The sequence below is a fragment of the Pinus tabuliformis genome, chromosome 7, assembly GCF_031772625.1.
Source record: "Pinus tabuliformis cultivar Carrire ecotype Pingquan chromosome 7, CPIR1, whole genome shotgun sequence".
NCBI lineage: Eukaryota > Viridiplantae > Streptophyta > Pinopsida > Pinales > Pinaceae > Pinus > Pinus tabuliformis.
Window position 1 is genome coordinate 1,606,944,175 of NC_142293.1, and position 17,049 is coordinate 1,606,961,223.

The 17,049-nt window shown below is 32.0% G+C and overlaps 1 pseudogene across 1 annotated transcript; it reads left to right on the forward strand.

Annotated features, from left to right (window-relative positions):
• The first annotated feature begins 6,838 nt into the window (after positions 1-6,838).
• Positions 6,839-10,543, forward strand: LOC149254300 (7-deoxyloganetin glucosyltransferase-like; annotated as a pseudogene). The gene is made up of 3 exons (XR_016267145.1): positions 6,839-7,439; positions 7,913-8,151; positions 9,623-10,543. The product of XR_016267145.1 is annotated as a 7-deoxyloganetin glucosyltransferase-like (transcript).
• Positions 10,544-17,049: the final 6,506 nt, after the last annotated feature.

Consider the following 17,049-nt stretch of genomic DNA (forward strand, 5'->3'; position numbering starts at 1 on the left):
GGTTCCTTATAATTCCAGCAGAAGCGTGATTTTTCTTAAAGTTGGACAGGAATCGATTTAAATCTTTCAATTTTATTATCTACGTTATGTGAAGAACACACTTGGGCACTATTGCATAGAGGAAGTTGAAGAAGTTCTTCTTTCTATAGGAAGAAATCTATGGCTCGACCATTCGATGGGCAATACTCTATTGAAGTGAAAGATCCTCCAGTATCGAGCACCTTCAGCAGATATGAACTAGGGTTTCAAAATAATTAAAATGCTACCAGTTTTCAACAAATGACATTGGCTATTCAAAATAAACCACCATGATTCAATTGTGAAACTCGTGCTTTCCGACATTTAACAGGGAGGGGGGTCCGCAATAGTCATTTTCCCAAAACCACTATGTTAGACATGGCATACTTCTGCGAATTGTGGGACACCCCTAGTAAAAAACCACTTACAACTATCTACCCCCTTGCAAATATTCTCATGGGTCCAACATGACACCATAGAGACTAATTTTTCTGGACAATGCAACGGGTGGCTATGTTTCTATCATGGTTTTATTATATGAATGTATATTGAAGACAATGCGGTCATTCACTTTACTCAAGGAAGTGATGAAAAGGTGGAAACTAACACTTTTATCGGTTTAATTTTATTAAGCACAAGGCGTTATAACATTACTCGTGCATGGGAGATATGCTACTATCAAAAAGTAAAAAATGGTGTAATTTTTTTGTGCCTTAATTGTTTCCTTGATGGAGGAGAGTTGTACCATTTTGAATATGTTATCAATCCTACCCTACTTCTTGCAAAATTTCGAGGTAGTACTTGCATACTCATTGATGAAGATATATATTTCAAGTAGATATGAATGACTTAGATGGTGGAGAAAACAATATTATTTCAAATATATTATCTTTGAATTTTGATACAGATAATACTTCATTAAATAACCCTCACCTTCTAGCAAAATCACTCCTTTGTGAGACTGATAAATGCAATGCTCTATCAAGATTCTTATTTGTAAGGTTGGAATATTCTACAGAAAGATCAAGCCATTATTTCACCCCTAATTTGGAGTCATCTAGGGAATTGAAGGGGGAGTTGGAAAATAGAAAAGATGTTTCAGGATGCTCTTTTAACATGAATTTTACAGCTGGTAAGAACAAATCATTCCTATTCAACTTGATACTCTATAGCATTGTGATAACCCATGAACATTTTGACTATGTTACAATTTTGTATTAAAGGAATGATTGACATCTTATTTAAATTGATTGTATTTTGAACGAGGGGAATCAACGCTTGTTTTCATCTTTCATCCTGAGAATACTTATTTTGGGCACAAGCTTGGTTGCATAGGGATGGAAAATGTAAAGTTTCATTGGACAATAATGTAGTAGAATTTGGTGGTTATGGTATGACAAATCATGATGTGAATCATTTCATTTCCCTTGATAATAATTATGGGTGATTAGTTTCAAGGTGGAACAAGTATCTATGAATATCACAGGCATAAATGTTGTAGTGTATAATCAACAACAATACAACATAAGGTCTTCAATTTTCAAATTTTAAAACTCAATATGATTGTTAACTTCTTATGAAAACTATAGTCAAACTTCTTTAACTTGAAGTCGACAGAGGCACATTCTTTACCCTCTCTTGGAGTACTAGTTTATTTTTCTGTTAATTATCATAAGAACATTCTTATTTTCAAATCGAATACAACACATAATGATATAAATTTGAAGGAGAGAACATGTGCACACATTAGAAAAGTGGCAGAAAATCAATGTCAAAGGGAATACAAATACCAAATCCAGTTTTGAAGGGATTAACATGAGATTTCATTCACTATTTTTGGCAAAGGAAAAATTAGTAGTTCAAGATTCAAAGGAGGATATTCAGTACTCATTCAACTAATTTCCATATATCAAACCACAATAGTTACAAACAGTTCCAAGTTTCTGGAAGGCTATCGAGAGATAAACAAAGGTTGTATTTTGATACCATCATTTATAATAAACAAAGTTTGGCTTTTGATACCAGAACCCTGCCGTTTTTTTAAATACATTTATTACAGGAATTAATTAAAGTATTCTAGTTCTATTTCATGAAAAAAAATGTTTTTCCTTTATAAGTTTTTCCAGTGCTTTCATACTTTATTTTTCCATATGTTCTGGGTAACATAGGAGCTAGGGCAAGGGTAGGTTAGAGAATCGACCTCCCTTCCAGCCCATTGCACACTTATTATCATTAGGGAGATTAGATTATTGAACATTTTGTTTGAAATAAGCTCCTCTGCATCTTTCATTGTCACCTTATGTCATGTCTTGAATGTATATTTGTTTGTTTGTAAAATTCTTCTACATGCATATACATATTTGATTGATTAAGTATTCAATATGATTACTTAATTATCTGATTTCTCTTATTTTCCTCCACCAAACTTTTTAAGCTATGTTTTTTTGTTGGAATTAGAGGTTGGCACTTTGATCAAGTTTCAACAAGAGAGGGCTTTATTTATGAGCAGAGATTAGATACTCATAAGTAACTACCTACAACAAATAATATATTTGTCTATTGTGATTCAAAGGCTGATGTCCAGTGACATTGAATAGCGTTAAAAAAAGCCTTGTAACACTTGAGGGAGACCCCTCTAGTTCAAGGGCCAACTTGAACCTAAAGATTGGTCGAGTCGTGTTCTCGGTGCATTTTCACAACCAAGAATTTCCTTCGAGAAACATATACAACAGATTGATTAATACTTTTCTGCCTACAAAAATGAAAGAGAGGTGTAATTATTTGAGTATTTAACATGAAGTTGACACATAATGATTAAAAAAAACATTAATAATAAAAAATATCTTAGATTTATTTATATATCTATTCTATATATTAATTATAAATAATTATTTTCCTATGAGAAATTTCTTTTGATAAAATCACATTTATAATTTTTGCTCAACATCAACCGTGGTTCATCCTCAACACTAAAATTAAGAGTCTAATCTAACAATGAAGATATATAATATAGAGAAGAAATTCAAACAGTCCAAAAATTAATGCTAATAATTCAAAATGAATAGAAATAATTTAATTTAACATTTAAATATAACCTATAAGAACAAGAAATAAAATAATTAATATAATTAGAAAATATAAATAAAGAGAAAATCAATAAAAAGAACTAGAGCATTAATTAACTAATAAATATGGAGAATACAAAAATTAAATACCAAATAATATAATAAAATAAAGAATAAAAAAAATGAAATAAAAAACCAGGGTTAAGAAGAAAACATTTTAATATTAAAAATAGTGAGAAAAGTATATATATATATATATATATATATATATATATATAAAATAGAAAAATAATATAATATAATATAGAAAAATTAAAAGAAAATAACTTATAGCTAAAGGGAGTAAGATAAATATTATAGTAAAAATTTAAATATATATGAATATTTGTAAAAATAAATATATAGTTTTATATGTGAATGAGTAAAAATTAATATTTGTAACCTTAGTAATAACTTAACAAGAAAGAAAAGGAAAAAAGATATTATTAGATGAGAAACTATTAATCTATATACAAAAAATCAACATGTATAACCTTTTATATATATATATAAAACAAGATTGATAAAGAAAAGTATTTTATCAAACAAAAGAATAAAAGCATTATTATATTAGTAACAAGATTGATAAAGAAGAGGATTTTATTAGATAAAAGAATAAAAGCACTACTATTATTGAACAATTAATATTCAAAGAATTGAAAAAAGAATCTAAGAATTTCAAAAATTATAAAACAAAAAAGAAAAACCCACATTAAGAAAAAGGAAATAGAAAACAAAAGAAAAAGGCCACAAATCAAAGCCACAAAGTGTAAAGATCAAATGAATGGAAGAAATTTAAGAGAAAAAGATGATTCCACATCTTCTAATTTTTCATCTATCCTTTTCTATTCAAAGTATTTATCAAATAAATAGAAAAAATCAATATCCTCACTCAAACGTTTTCCTACCATTAAAACATTTTAATAATATTTAAAATTAATAATGTGTACTTAGTTTTTGAGAGATATAATTTGTTTTATATTCAATATAAAATTGAATATTTTATATAATTAATATAAATTTAATTAATTTAAATAAAATAAATTTTTAAAATTATTTTCTTAAAAAGAAATTGTAATTCAAAAATATTATACATAATATATTTCAAACTAGCACTATATTTTTTTAATATATAAGAATTATGCAATCAATACTTTGAAATTTAAGAAACGTAAATCATTATGCAATCTGATACTTCAAGATTAAGAAGAGGAGACAGCTTGATCAATCGTCAAACGTTGATTGTTGATCACGTTAACCTTGACTGAAACGTCCACTCAAAAAATTGACAACACCTTTCCCATAGAATAACCTAAATCACAAACGCAGGCATCGCCTTGAGATAATTTAAGATTGGTGGACCTTTCAATTTGCTCGTCAAACATTGACGCATATCGATCACTAATCTTCGAACGTCATTCTAGGGCATTGCGACACGCTCGTGCTGCAAACTTTCAAACATTAATATCTGTTTGAAGATTTAAAAAAAATATGAAAACATAAAATAAAATCTGCAAGTTGATTTCAATTTTCAATACAGTCCATTTCAATTTTCAATACAAGATGAGATCAGATTTTGGAAAGTATTAAGCACTAAATGGTGGTCTACTTTTCTTTACCTCTTGTCTATTCTCAAGAATATTACGTTTTGTGTCCTTTTTTACTTACTTAATATTACATCTGGTCTATTCTTTACTTAATTAATATTACATAGCTAGTATTGACATATTAGATAGTTATGTTTTAGTCTAATTTATTTTGGAATTTATTTATTTTGGAATTCATTCTAAAAAATAATATTAAATATTCTTATCTAATATATCATTCTAAAAAATAATATTGAATAGATAATATGTGAAAATGTAAAGTAGCTATTAATTTATTATATAGTTATGCCTTAACCTAATCTATATTAGAATTAGGCTTAAAAAATTTTGATTTTTACAAAAATAAATAAACAATATTTGATTTCAGGAAAATATTCTTCATCTAATACATGATCCAACTAATAATCTAAAAATAATTAAACAATTTTAAATTAAAAATAACAAATTTAATTTAAAAATTATTCATTTCACCACCTTTTTAAACACAACGGTTAACATCTTCCTGTCCGTTTAATTTCACACGGACGGCCACGACACAGCTATGTATAGTCCGCCAAACGTTTCAAAGGACAGCAATGAGGAGGTGATCGCGGCGTTTCAAAGGACAGCAATGAGGAGGTGATCGCCGCGGTAAATATCAAATTATTTAAATTATTTTATTTATCTTTTTTAGAGGTAGTTGGAGACCAAACATCACTTGAAATTCAGCAGGCATACAGATAAGTTGGCGGTGTTAAACTAAAGTACATAGATACCTTCAGAGAGGTCCCTGGTCAAATATTACTCTGATTACCTTCAGAGAGGTCCCTAGTCAAATATTACTCTGATCATAAGGATTTACATAGAATTATTTATTCTAATGTTGTTGGGTCAAATATTAAAATGACAGTGTAGAGATTTATAACAGTTTGATGTTACAGGTTTATAGAAAATGAAAAAAAAATTATTCCAATTACAATTACAAATATATATATACATATATAAAATTAATTCATTTTGAGTGAGTGATTTAGTAGTTCTTAGGTTTTTTTAATAAAATTTTAAATAAATTATTTTATAATCTGATTGACATATAAATGATCTGTAATTTTAACAATTATAGAAAACTTTCTTTATCATAAATATTTTATCTATTTATTTTATTAAAAATAAATTTATATTATTTCTAATATATAAAAAAACAATGAAGTTAACTTTTACTTTGAAAGTATAATTTCATTTCTAGCTTTCTAAATCAAGTATAAAATTAAGGTTTTCATTTACACATTTAGATATGAATTTTCATATGATAAAATATAAATTTAACATTATAATTGTGATAGATACTTAATATACATTTTCAACTTCGGAATACAGGTGTGTATTGACTTTTCTACTCCTCAAACTTACCTCTTAGAAAGAGGTGTCATGTAAGAGTAATTGATCTTCACCATTAAGAAAGCAACATAAACTTGAATATATGTAAGTAAGATAAATAAAATAAGTATTTGGTACTTAACCTACGTTTTCAACAGGTGTGTATTGACTTTTCTACTCCTCAAACTTACCTCTTAGAAAGAGGTGTCATGTAAGAGTAATTGATCTTCACCATTAAGAAAGCAACATAAACTTGAATATATGTAAGTAAGATAAATAAAATAAGTATTTGGTACTTAACCTACGTTTTCAACTTCGAGATAGAGGTGTGTATTGACTTTTTCACTCCTCACATTCACCTCTTAAAAAGAGGAGGTGTCATGAGTGATTGATCTTCACCATTAAGAAAGCAACATAACCCTGAAAATATGTAAGTAAGATAAATAAAATAAGTATTTGAAAGCTATTGAATATATTAACTACATTTATTAACATCTTAATGTTTAATATTTACTGATACATATGAATCATTAACTCATCAACTATCAACCATGGTGTTAGGATTATCCATGATGATGTGAAGAGTATATCTGCACGCAACTTTAACGAGATATCTGCACGCAACTTTAAAGAATTGACTAAGATTGATATTTATCTCGAAAATCTCTATAAATGCCAGCGCAACTCTACAATCGATCCATATATCTGCACGCAACTTGAAGGAATTGACTAAGATTGATATTTACATCGAAAATCTCTATAAATACCTGCGCATCTCTACAATCGATCCACATTCAAGCCGTTCTCGGTAGTCTTCCCTTTGTTAACTAAATATGGAATTAGGGCAATCAGTTTCAGTTGATGAGCAGCGCCCCCGCCATGCCCTATTATTTCCATTTCCCTTGCAGGGCCACATAAAGCCTTTCATGAACTTGGCGAAAGTTTTGTCCTCCCGCTTTTTATATCACTTTTGTGAATACCGAATTTGTTCAGGAGCGCCTGGCAGAGTCTTGTGGACCTATGACCTACGATTCTTCGATGAATATAAGATTCGAAACAGTGCCCGACGGCCTGCCTGCCCAACATGGCCGTACTCATGATATTACCGACGTGGCCAAATCCATGGAACATATCGCTCATATTCACTTGCGCCAGTTAATGAAGAAGCTCCAGAATCGTCCCGACATTCCTCCGGTCAGCTTTATAGTGTCGGATGGGGTTTTATCAAAGTTGCAAAATATTGCCAACGATTATGGTGTTCCAAGAATAGCCTTCTGGACGACCAGTGCCTGCGGGTTCATGCTTTATTTCTTCATGCCTCAGCTCATAGAGGAAGGATATCTTCCTCTCAAAGGTAGCTTCATGCTTTATTTCATGTCTATATACCTGTGCTTATATATATATATATATATATATTATTCATGAATTTTTTCTTTTAATGATAAATTTATATTACTTAGATTTGAACTCTGTACTTGCAAATCTATTCTAAACACCGGCGTCCAAATTCGCTATTGACTTGCTTTTTATTATTTAAAAGGAGGAAAAGCCAAAAAAACACTTACTTTAATCTGTTTTTTGTAATTTTCCATGGTGCTCCATGAGATACTGTCAAAACTTCAATGAGGTCTTTCTCATATTTCTCGACCCATTGAATATGGAGGCGGGGAAGAACGACGTGCAGAACATTTACTACTAACGCAGACTGTAAACCTATTTGTATTCAGCTTCATTTTTATTAACAACAATATGCTCGCTTGTGTACTGGAATAGAAGATTGCTTATGTTTGGTTTATATTGAGACAGAGTATTGTTCATATTTTACAGATGAGAGCTGCCTCACTGAGGAATCTCTTGATGAAGTGATAATAACTTGCATCCCGGGAATGCCCCCGCTGCGGTTGAAGGAGCTGCCCAGTTTCTGCCTAGTTACTGATCCTTCGGATTTCTTCTTTCAAAATGTAATAAATCAAGCCCAAGGCACGTTAGCAGCAGATGGGTTAATACTCAACACTTTCGATGAGCTCGAAGGCCCAGTCTTGCAGGCACTCTCACTTCACTTCCCTGTTTGCTATGTTACCAGAAACGAGAAACGGGAACGAAACGAGAAACGACAACAGGACGAGAAACAATGTTTAGAGGTTTCCCATTGAAGAAACGAGGAGAGAGAAAAAACAATTTTTTTTTATGAAAAACATAAAACAAAACATTCATTATCTAAACACATTACAAGCTTGTTTATAGGATTGCAAAAATTACGTTGCAATGTCACAAATTGAATTATATAAATAACCCATGACAAACAGAACATAGAATTTAAACTTTTAAATAAATTTGATTAAACTTTTATAATTGCCTTCAAAAAATTTCATGATTTTGAATTTAATTATGTATTAAAAATATATTTTATAATAAGAAATATAACCATTCTAATAAAGGCATGAAGCTGCAAAACTATGCTTTTGATCATTGGTCAGTGATTAAAAGTAGTAGTTTTATAGGGAAGCATACCAATTTCAAAGAGAAAAATGTGCACGTTCGAGTAGGCAATATTAACAACTCTCCTTGTGCAGGGTCCAGTGGGTAGTATTAACAACTCCCCTTGTGCAAGGTCCAGTGGGTAGTATTAACAATTCTCTTTGAAAGACACAAAATGACGCAGGTTCTACAAATGTATTAGCTCTAAAACAAATATATTAGCTATAAAACCTATAAAATTGAAGCATTCAAGTAATACAAACTCTAAATCAGAAACCATAAACCCTTATCCCGCGTGGAAAATTCATATGCAAATCGAGAAAATTGTGGGCAAAAATGTCGATGTGATAAAATATCAGCAATTCAGCGAAATGGGTGCTGGCTGTTGGGCATCATGATTTGAAAGATGGAATTACATTTAAAATATATGCACTTGTTTACATTCAGAAACACCTCAATCACGGAAAGAAAAAGAAATAAATCACAAGCCTTCTAATTATCTTACCGAATATTTATGAAGCTAAACTGTATGGGGTGAGAAGCTAACTCGGGCTCCTTGGCGCACTTACTTCCTCCTCTGCTCTGATCTGATTTGCCTCCTCTCCTCTGCTCGGCTGCATATACCGGATCTGCTCTCCTCTTTGCAACTTAAATCCCCCAGAACTTGCTTTACTGGAAAATGAAACTCGTTTTGCTTGCAGTGCCTTTTGGCTTTTGCATGCAGTTTTTTTTTAACAAGAGTTAAAAATTTCTTTACCGCAAAATGAAATTAGTTTGCATGCAGTTTGGTTTTGAACAATAGTTAGAAATTTCTTATTTAACAGGACTTTGTATGAGTTTGAATAGGAAACCCTGAAACTGTGGAGAAACCAAAACTTTGCAGGAAAACGGAAGAACGTTTTGTGTCAGGCCGCTCTAAGAAACGAATCGTTTCTGGAAAACCAGTTTCTCACCGCTAAAAACGAGAACGGCCGTACAAAACGGCGTTTTCTGTGCTGTTACGTTTCTATTGCGTTTTTTAAGGGAACGGTGGCTACCGTCCCGTTTCTGGTAACATAGCCTGTTTGTGCCATTGGCCCTCTGCTGCTCTCTCAGTCGTTACATTGTAAGGCTAAGGATGGGTTCTCAGATGAACTGACTATCTGGAAAGAAGAAAGGAGCTGCCTCACATGGTTGGATACTCGGAAGCATGCTCCGTCATGTATGTTTGTTTGGGGAGCTTGACAGTTTTGTCTAATGAACAACTCCTGGAATTTGCATGGGGACTGGCCTCCAGCAACCAATCCTTCTTGTGGGTTATCAGGCCAGATATAGTTCATGGTGAATCTGCCATTTTACCCGAGGAATTCTTGGAGAAAACAAAGGATAGAGGTCTGCTGGTGAAGTGGGCGCCCCAGATAAAGGTATTATCACACCAATCTGTTGGGGGATTTCTAACTCACAGTGGGTGGAACTCCACTTTGGAGAGCATAAGCGCAGGGGTGCCGATGATATGCTGGCCCTTCTTTGCGGAACAGCAAACAAATGCGAAATTCGTTTGTGAAGAGTGGGGAATTGGAATGCGCTTGAAAAAGACGGTGAGGAAAAAAGAGTTAGCGTTGTTGGTGAGGAATTTTATAAAAGGAGAGGGAGCAAATGGAATTATAAGGAGAAGAATAGGACAACTGAAGGAAATTGCCAAGCGAGCAGTCCAGGAAAAAGGATCTTCTCATAACAATATAGACAAGTTACTAAGCCATATATGCATGAAAAGGATCCAGCTAAATGATAGTACTCGAGCAAACCGTTTTTACTGAACAAGTTGAATTCACTTTGGATAGATAGCAGTATCATGTGAAGGGCTTGTAGTTCATTGCATTTCTCGTTGAATTTACTTGGTCTGTAATATTTCCAGCACCTCTGTAAATTGTGGTTGTATACTCAATGCAGCTTAAATTTTCCAGCGTTTAACCTCATTTTCATTTTCAGCTCAGTCGACGTCTAATTTCTTGTTGGTCTTGATCCGAAGCGCAATTAATGGTTCGTGAGTATCACCGAATGTCTTGAGGAATAATATTAAACTTGAGCGTAAGGTGATTGTGGATTTCCAAATATGTTAAAATATTCGGAAGATCAAGTGGAATAATTCATTTTTCTGTTTTATATTTTTTAAATATTTAAAAATCTATTAAATTCCCTGAAAATGACCCAATAAAAATACTAATAATACATTTAAACATTAATCAAATCCGTTAATTCAATCCACGTTAAATTAACTTAACCTTCATTAGGCTTTAAGTCAATCCTTATATCAGGTAATTGAGGTTCCGAGTCCATATGGCATGGCAATGCAAGTTTGAAGTTGAAAATGATATTTTGGATTTTGAAAAATAAAAATGATAGTTCTAGGGTATTTTGCATTTTAAATCATTTTTGTGAATATTTAAGAATTTTTTTAGTTATATTTAGTAATTAAGAATTTTTTTAGTTATATTTAGTAATTATATGATTGATGGTTGGGTGTTCCTAACTATTAAGAGAAATGGTAGTGTCTAAAACATTATTACTAAGATTTTATTGGTCACCCACACTAATTAACATGATGTTTAGTATATTGGAGATGAATACCATCTAACAAATCATGGGTTCTCATAACTTTAAAGCTAAAAAACTATTGATAAATTTATGGAGTCTAGTTTAAGAGGGCCATTATGAGGGTGTTATAACTTCTCTCAATATTTCATGATCCTAACATGACTAGCAATTTCGCCTTCACATTCTAATTTTGAAAGCATGTTAGAGATGTTAATATATTTTCGAAGAAAGGTGAGAGGTATAATTGTCTAATAATACTAGCATAGATCCATTTTAAATATTCATCTACCATGAGCTGAGAGGGATCCAATTTCTTCATGTGTAATTTGTTTTATTAACCGACATTATTTAAATATTTTGTATAGTTATTTATTTACTTAGGGAATTTAGACTTCTGTGATCCATAACATTGTTTAAATAATCTTCGGCAAAATCACATAATCAATCTTTTGTCGACGCGTTTCGAACCAACCAGTGTGGTTCATCGTCAGGACAAGTTGAAGAACCAATCCGGCTTAGCTTGTTTAAATAGAGTGTGCAGAGATTCCAACGGTTATATTGCTAACGGCTAATTTGACCTAATGATCCTAGTCAAACCACTAATTTATTTACTTATTTATTTTTATTTGGGTCCACATGAGCAAAATTTCAACTTTAATGACGAACAGACAAAGTTACACATTACACTGGACTATAGAATGAACATAATTTTTTCTCAACCAAATTATGACAAATATTTTTGTTTAATATTAAGAATTGGTTTTATTATTTTAATATTTTTATTAATAAATATTTAAAAATTATTATAAATTAAATTATAAAAATATTTCACTACTATTTCTTTCTTTATATTAATAAATTAATAAAAATATAATTTCCAATTAAAAATATATGATCATATTTAATATCCTAGTCTATGCCTTAGTGGTATGTCATATTCAAGGAAATGCATTAAGGATTGCATTACAAAATGTTCATCCACTATGCATTTGTTCAAGAATGTCATGTTAAAATAGGATGTCGAATAAGAGACAAAATCAAATAATACAATATAGAAATCACTTAAATTCATAACAATTAGAAAGATTTGCTAATAGTAAGTAAAGAAAATTGTGTAGTATTATCTACTCTATATAACATAATTTTAATTATAGAATAATATGTAATATAGATGTGGAGATTCCTTTGCATTAAAATGAAGATATCACATGCATATCACACAATTTTGTTAAATGATTAGATATAATTAAATTTTCACAATAGACATTAAAAATTCAATTGATATTAATATATTATAAGTACAAGGAGTTATGTTTGGAGTTAATTTATTTTGGACATCTAATTTTTTGATTGAGTGAATATCTCAACCACACACCAAGGAGGCTAACTAGTTGGAGAGATCTATCCACCAACTAAACCTTAAAAAACTCCTAAACACTCGGAAGAAACTCTTGTACATAGAAAGCGACACAACCAAGACAAGTAGGAAATATATTTTCTAAGTCCCCCTTAATGAATATTTGTCTCGATCTCAATTAGCAAAGTCTAGTTGTGGTCCTGGTGTTTACAAACATGAACAAAAATAATATTTTGATGTCCATATAAAACAACAACCATCTACTAGAATGCATGAGTACCAACTGCTGCAATCACCAGACTACTAGGATGTCCTTCATGTACATGGTTGAGTCAACCATTATATATTCATTCTTGTACATTTACTTATAAGTCTTCCTCCATCATGGTCAACTTGGGTTTTCTCGGATTACCTATAACCATGGCTAGGTTTTATTGTCTTACGTTAAACCATACCCATGGTTTTGTCAGGTGACCCTAAACCATGCCCATGGTTTTCTCTATTGACCCTAAACCATGCTACAAGAATCTGTGCCTACTACATTCTCACACTTGTGGTTTCTGGGTTACCACAAACCTACACTACAAAGTGGTTTCCGGATTACCACAAACCTGCACTTACATACACTCTCTCAAGTGGTTTCTGGCTTACCACAAACCTACACTTCCAAAGTGGTTTTAAGATTACCATGAACTTCATGGGGGTACACACAATTATAGCTACATAATATTACAAAATTTTGAATAACCACTACAAAACATCATAAACTTGCCTATTAATACACGAATGTGATAAATAATAGACTTCAATCGCGAGTCTATTCCACAAACTCTATTCCACAAACTCACAAACTTTCAGTTAGTTGTCCATCATCCTTTAATTGCTATTGCTTCTCATTTAAATCCTCCTCGGAAATTGTTCATATCACCCACAACATTATCTTTTAACATTTTTAACATCACTGTTCAAATAATTATCTTAGATTTCCATATTCAAATATGTGTAATTTACTAAATTAACTAACTCTAACAAAATCACTCCACTTTGAATTAGCTAAACTGAATAAAATTATCTTCGACCATCCAAAATTCTTACCATAAATCTATTAGTAGGCAACCACTTTGAATTAGCTAAACTGAATAAAATTATCTTCGACCATCCAAAATTCTTACCATAAATCTATTAGTAGGCAACCACATTACTAATCACTTATACTTTACCATAGCCATTAAAGAGATTGTATGCTTAATTGGTTACCGCACCTCAAAAGAATACCACATCGAATAGAGCACTCCCATTAAAATATCGTAATACCTTAAATTCTCTTCTATATCCAAATATCCAACGAGTTATTCAGCTTCATACCGTCGAAGGTTTTTTTTTTCTACACACAGGTTACCACAGATCCACGACCACACGAACTCAACAACGCTGGTTCGACTCTTCCACATAAGTCTTCCCACACTTTAGAAATACTCACCCATGACACTATTGACAGTGTATCCACAGAGACGTATGCCAAGCTCGGCCTCCTTATGCGCACAACTCTCCACCTATGGTTGCAGCTGAAAATGGGTCTTCCACGCACCACAGACTCCTTTGCGTGCAGACTCCTCCGGACAAACTCGTGGACTGGTGTGCTTTTGTGCTTTTCCCAACAACTGTTAAAAACACAGCAGATTCAATACCTGCTTGATAACTCCACCATGGAAGGCAACAACTACAGCCAATACGACTCTCCAAATAAGCATTAGTAGCTCAAGTTGTCCACACTGAAGGTTTATATTATGGACAACAAACTAAAATAAAAACACATTAGGGATACATCTCAAAACAGATACATATGCTTTCTATTTCCTTGGCCGGATAAGGGCCGGGCAGCATTATATGGGTTTTGATACCAAATTAAAATTGGAAGACAGACCCTTCCTTTGATACCAAATTAAAATTAGAAAACAGACGGTTAAGAAATAAAATCTAAGTATTAAAAAAATACACAATCAAAACAACCTCTTAAACTCTAAGTATTAAAAGAATACACAATCAAAACAACCAAACAATTGTTTTCTCCATTATTTCCCAGTTATATAAATAAGAACATCTAATGGAAAACATTTTCCAATAACCCAAGATTGGAACACATTTTCCAATAACCCAAGATTAATGAGTTGTTGACCAGGAACACATTCTATGTAAATGTTTTAACATCATTAATAGTATACAATATTCTATGTAAATGTTTTAACATCATTAATATTATACCATCCTTCGGGCTGATTCAATTCTTAATTTGGTCCGTTTGATAATAATAATGTTGGATATTTATGTTGCAAACAAATTGTTCTACTATTTCTTGGCTTCTCACATTTGATTTGTAACTAATCCATAAGTGAGGAAATTATAATTGACTTACGACTTACTGCACTAGTATGGATCCTTTGCAAGATCATAAATTCAATCTTTGTGCTTAGAATTATATAAAAACATTTTTGTTTAGAATAGATTTTATATTTTATTTTATATTTTAATTTTTTTTTGGTATATAATTACTTGAAACAATGTCCAATGGGCTTGATTCTTCTCCCACTCGTTTGTGAACTATTAAGTTGAGACTATTTTGTGCCAAAATATTCAAGCATTTCAACTCTCATTATTTAAAGGTATAAGTAATGATGCATGTTAACTATTATGTACATCTATTTTAACTTACAATCATAATGAAATTATGAATGTTGGGTTTAATGGACTTTTCATCGAAAGAAATGATGTGTTTGCTATGAATTATGGAATTCAAATACTACTACATAAAGGGGGTTTTAAGACAATATTTGAGACAATTTTTGGGTAGATTGTCTTAACTTGAGACAAAAAAACTTGTGTATCGTCCTAAATGTTGTCTTTAAGTGGGTGTCTAAAAAATTATTGTCTTAAAAAATTGTCTCTATAAAGACAATATATAACACAAGCATTATTTTCTCTTACGAGACAATTTCATTTTTGTCTCTCTAGAGACAACACTTGGATTAGAGCAACATGTCTTTAATGCTAGCTATTGTCTCTTTAGAGACAATAATTTTTTTTATTTAAAGATCACTTTTGTTTCTCTAGAGACAATATAAAACAATGAATCCAGAAATATCTCACCATTGAAATAAATCGATATAAAAAACATTTAGTTAAAAATAAACAACAAAATCATTGATTAATTCATGTTAGCGCACAATGGAATCGAACCACCGACCTCCTGGTTGTAAGACAAGTGCTCTTCCATTGAGCTAGCACACTTTAAAGAATTACATGAGGAGTTATGGAAATCCTGAAAACTACATTTATAGCCATTGATTTAAACAAAACGAAACAAAAAATCCAATGAGCAAGTGAATGTAGGTTTTAACCCCGTACAGAAATTACCTGCATACGAATTCTAAAAACACATAAAATAAACAATGCAAGAGCATAACACATAAAACACATATACACAGAGATTTTCTCCTGGATCCCAAAACTGGGACTACCGGCTTGATTTTTCATTATGTTCCTTTCAATGTTATAATACATATTTATACATGCCGAAGCATCTAATACCATGGACTGAAAAACCATCGCGTCCAATACCATGGACTGAAAACCATCGCGTCCAAATACATGTGTGAAAACCATGCACAAAACCATAGGTGGGTCCGCCCAACCTAACATAGGGTCCAAAAACCAAAATTTTCCGTAGCGCTGCCCCGGACCCCATAAAGTGGGGTTACGGGTACGCCTCAAACCCCCTATGATCCCCCCTGCTACACAATCGGCACAACGAAGGGGGCTCCGCTCCCCCTCTAACCCCCCTGGTTAACTATGTGGGCTAGTCGTGGAAAGAATATAACACAACCCAGCAGTGAAATTATCTAGGGAACCTCTAGGGAATGTTGGGAATGTCTGTGAAACAATTGGCGACTAACAGGCACTGCCAAGTAACATCTAGGGAACATTCCTCAACAAGTGGAAACATTCACATCTAGGGAACATTCCTCAACAAGAGGGAACATTCAGGGATTGTTCCCCAAACTACCCCAGATATGGGGGGATCATTTGGAATGTGCCCATGCACCGACCGTTCTTGATAGCATTCAACCCATATTGGGGCTGTTCTACTCCAATCCCCAGGTTCCCTTGCAACAGGTAACACCATGAACATGTTGCCAATACTCTAGGAGTGCTTTTAATGCTACATAGAAAATTGGCAATATGTGCATACAGGATATATTTTATGGTTATTTATGCATAAAGAGGCAAAACATAACTAATCGAGACACAAGTCTTTGTTTCTGATGGATGTACATTTTTCATTTAGATAGGCTATATAAAATAATATTTATTTTGCAAAAGTTTTAAAAATTATTCACGAACACTATCAAACTTTCCGAACGTTAAGAAAATTGGCCAGGATAATATTAATGACCAACATAGGTAATTTATGTACTATTTTAAATTTCCATATAATTTTAAGAGAACCACTAAAACTGAAGATCATATTAACAGTAATGTGATTGTTGGCAATTCCTAA